A 5,000-nucleotide genomic window follows, 5' to 3' on the forward strand; every position below is an offset into this window, starting at 1 on the left:
ATTTTACACTGAAAAATTCCACATAAGGAAAATTTGTATGGAGCACCCTACTGCAGAGCACACCGACAGGGCCGGGAAGGAAGGCCCGGTCCAAGAAAAAATTTTTGCGGGACCACTCAAAACATCATAGTTAGACCTAGCAAATGATGAAAAGTGAAACCCGCGATCGATTGGAGAAACCTTATTTTACACTGAAAAATTCCACATAAGGAAAATTTGTATGGAGCACCCTACTGCAGAGCACACCGACAGGGCCGGGAAGGAAGGCCCGGTCCAAGAAAAAATTTTTGCGGGACCACTCAAAACATCATAGTTAGACCTAGCAAATGATGAAAAGTGAAACCCGCGATCGATTGGAGAAACCTTATTTTACACTGAAAAATTCCACATAAGGAAAATTTGTATGGAGCACCCTACTGCAGAACACACCGACAGGGCCGGGAAGGAAGGCCCGGTCCAAGAAAAAATTTTTGCGGGACCACTCAAAACATCATAGTTAGACCTAGCAAATGATGAAAAGTGAAACCCGCGATCGATTGGAGAAACCTTATTTTACACTGAAAAATTCCACATAAGGAAAATATGTATGGAGCACCCTACTGCAGAGCACACCGACAGGGCCGGGAAGGAAGGCCCGGTCCAAGAAAAAATTTTTGCGGGACCACTCAAAACATCATAGTTAGACCTAGCAAATGATGAAAAGTGAAACCCGCGATCGATTGGAGAAACCTTATTTTACACTGAAAAATTCCACATAAGCAAAATTTGTATGGAGCACCCTACTGCAGAACACACCGACAGGGCCGGGAAGGAAGGCCCGGTCCAAGAAAAAATTTTTGCGGGACCACTCAAAACATCATAGTTAGACCTAGCAAATGATGAAAAGTGAAACCCGCGATCGATTGGAGAAACCTTATTTTACACTGAAAAATTCCACATAAGCAAAATTTGTATGGAGCACCCTAATGCAGAACACACCGACAGGGCCGGGAAGGAAGGCCCGGTCCAAGAAAAAATTTTTGCGGGACCACTCAAAACATCATAGTTAGACCTAGCAAATGATGAAAAGTGAAACCCGCGATCGATTGGAGAAACCTTATTTTACACTGAAAAATTCCACATAAGCAAAATTTGTATGGAGCACCCTACTGCAGAACACACCGACAGGGCCGGGAAGGAAGGCCCGGTCCAAGAAAAAATTTTTGCGGGACCACTCAAAACATCATAGTTAGACCTAGCAAATGATGAAAAGTGAAACCCGCGATCGATTGGAGAAACCTTATTTTACACTGAAAAATTCCACATAAGGAAAATTTGTATGGAGCACCCTACTGCAGAGCACACCGACAGGGCCGGGAAGGAAGGCCCGGTCCAAGAAAAAATTTTTGCGGGACCACTCAAAACATCATAGTTAGACCTAGCAAATGATGAAAAGTGAAACCCGCGATCGATTGGAGAAACCTTATTTTACACTGAAAAATTCCACATAAGGAAAATTTGTATGGAGCACCCTACTGCAGAGCACACCGACAGGGCCGGGAAGGAAGGCCCGGTCCAAGAAAAAATTTTTGCGGGACCACTCAAAACATCATAGTTAGACCTAGCAAATGATGAAAAGTGAAACCCGCGATCGATTGGAGAAACCTTATTTTACACTGAAAAATTCCACATAAGCAAAATTTGTATGGAGCACCCTACTGCAGAACACACCGACAGGGCCGGGAAGGAAGGCCCGGTCCAAGAAAAAATTTTTGCGGGACCACTCAAAACATCATAGTTAGACCTAGCAAATGATGAAAAGTGAAACCCGCGATCGATTGGAGAAACCTTATTTTACACTGAAAAATTCCACATAAGGAAAATTTGTATGGAGCACCCTACTGCAGAGCACACCGACAGGGCCGGGAAGGAAGGCCCGGTCCAAGAAAAAATTTTTGCGGGACCACTCAAAACATCATAGTTAGACCTAGCAAATGATGAAAAGTGAAACCCGCGATCGATTGGAGAAACCTTATTTTACACTGAAAAATTCCACATAAGGAAAATTTGTATGGAGCACCCTACTGCAGAGCACACCGACAGGGCCGGGAAGGAAGGCCCGGTCCAAGAAAAAATTTTTGCGGGACCACTCAAAACATCATAGTTAGACCTAGCAAATGATGAAAAGTGAAACCCGCGATCGATTGGAGAAACCTTATTTTACACTGAAAAATTCCACATAAGCAAAATTTGTATGGAGCACCCTACTGCAGAACACACCGACAGGGCCGGGAAGGAAGGCCCGGTCCAAGAAAAAATTTTTGCGGGACCACTCAAAACATCATAGTTAGACCTAGCAAATGATGAAAAGTGAAACCCGCGATCGATTGGAGAAACCTTATTTTACACTGAAAAATTCCACATAAGGAAAATTTGTATGGAGCACCCTACTGCAGAGCACACCGACAGGGCCGGGAAGGAAGGCCCGGTCCAAGAAAAAATTTTTGCGGGACCACTCAAAACATCATAGTTAGACCTAGCAAATGATGAAAAGTGAAACCCGCGATCGATTGGAGAAACCTTATTTTACACTGAAAAATTCCACATAAGGAAAATATGTATGGAGCACCCTACTGCAGAGCACACCGACAGGGCCGGGAAGGAAGGCCCGGTCCAAGAAAAAATTTTTGCGGGACCACTCAAAACATCATAGTTAGACCTAGCAAATGATGAAAAGTGAAACCCGCGATCGATTGGAGAAACCTTATTTTACACTGAAAAATTCCACATAAGCAAAATTTGTATGGAGCACCCTACTGCAGAACACACCGACAGGGCCGGGAAGGAAGGCCCGGTCCAAGAAAAAATTTTTGCGGGACCACTCAAAACATCATAGTTAGACCTAGCAAATGATGAAAAGTGAAACCCGCGATCGATTGGAGAAACCTTATTTTACACTGAAAAATTCCACATAAGCAAAATTTGTATGGAGCACCCTACTGCAGAGCACACCGACAGGGCCGGGAAGGAAGGCCCGGTCCAAGAAAAAATTTTTGCGGGACCACTCAAAACATCATAGTTAGACCTAGCAAATGATGAAAAGTGAAACCCGCGATCGATTGGAGAAACCTTATTTTACACTGAAAAATTCCACATAAGCAAAATTTGTATGGAGCACCCTACTGCAGAACACACCGACATGGACGAAAGGGTCGACTGGCTAAGAGAAAAAATTTTTGCGGGACCACTCAAAACATCATAGTTAGACCTAGCAAATGATGAAAAGTGAAACCCGCGATCGATTGGAGAAACCTTATTTTACACTGAAAAATTCCACATAAGGAAAATTTGTATGGAGCACCCTACTGCAGAGCACACCGACAGGGCCGGGAAGGAAGGCCCGGTCCAAGAAAAAATTTTTGCGGGACCACTCAAAACATCATAGTTAGACCTAGCAAATGATGAAAAGTGAAACCCGCGATCGATTGGAGAAACCTTATTTTACACTGAAAAATTCCACATAAGCAAAATTTGTATGGAGCACCCTACTGCAGAACACACCGACAGGGCCGGGAAGGAAGGCCCGGTCCAAGAAAAAATTTTTGCGGGACCACTCAAAACATCATAGTTAGACCTAGCAAATGATGAAAAGTGAAACCCGCGATCGATTGGAGAAACCTTATTTTACACTGAAAAATTCCACATAAGGAAAATTTGTATGAAGCACCCTACTGTGGTCACCATCGGTCGAGTTGGTCGAGACGGGCAAAAAATTTTTTTTTCCATATCGTCTCAAAACATGATTTATGGACCTTGTAAATGTTGAAAAGTGAAACGAAATCACTTTTGGAGCGATGAAAATTTTGTATGGGAGGTCCCTACCCGGAACAAATTTTACTAGTAAAGTCATCATTCCGCGACGAGAAATTTGAAAATGGTCAAATATGGTTAAGATGTCATGTTCATTCCCTACTATGGGGGACCAGGTCGTCACGAAAAAATTTTTTTCTCGACCTGGTCAAATGTGGTTCTGCGAGGGAGGTTAAACTAATATTGCATAATTTGGCCCAAAAACCCCCCTCTGTCAGAGAACGAAGCCCTTCAAGCTCGATAGCAGACCACATAAGTTGAACTTTGAGGTATCTGAAAGTTGAATATAGAGCGAGGTTCTAAGCGAAGGGATAGCTTAACGTTGAGCATTGAACGCAAAAAAGCTTAGAGATAAGCTTATTATATAAGGATTGTGGTGCAGAACACAGCTTAACGTTGAGCTTTGAACGCACATGGCTAGAACTAAGCTAAGAGATACCTATAGTGGTGCATGGAACTGCTCACAAGTTGAGCTTCGAGAAGTCCAAAGGCAAAATGTAGAGCGAGGTTCTAAGCGAAGGGATAGCTTAACGTTGAGCATTGAACGCAAAAAAGCTTAGAGATAAGCTTATTATATAAGGATTGTGGTGCAGAACACAGCTTAACGTTGAGCTTTGAACGCACATGGCTAGAACTAAGCTAAGAGATACGGGTAGTGGTGCATGGAACTGCTCACAAGTTGAGCTTCGAGAAGTCCAAAGGCAAAATATAGAGAGAGGTCCTAGCAGCCTAAAAAACTTCTAGGGCCGACAGCTCACAAGTTGAGTTTCGAACGCAATTAGGCTACCCTGGTAGCCTTGATTTGAAAGCATTAAGGCAATGATATGGTAGAATGCCCGATCTTAAACCTATTGACAGAGAATGTGTACGAGTAAGCATAGATGTGGAGGAGCACATACCCTAAACAGTCCCGAAAGATGGTTAGCTAAGTGATGCATCACAAATGGACTTGGCGCACCAAGTTCACACTGAAACACACACGATCGCGTATATTAAAACCTGTTGTGTGGTGCATCACTAATAAAGTTTGGTGCGTCAAACGAACATGAGAGTTGAGCATATTGGGTATGTGTGATAACACACTTTGCACGACAATCGAGAAACCGCATAAGCTCAGTATAACACAGCAGGGGAAGATTGATGAAAACCAG

This window comes from Anopheles marshallii (assembly GCF_943734725.1).
Source record: "Anopheles marshallii chromosome X unlocalized genomic scaffold, idAnoMarsDA_429_01 X_unloc_216, whole genome shotgun sequence".
Classification (NCBI taxonomy): Eukaryota; Metazoa; Arthropoda; class Insecta; order Diptera; family Culicidae; genus Anopheles; species Anopheles marshallii.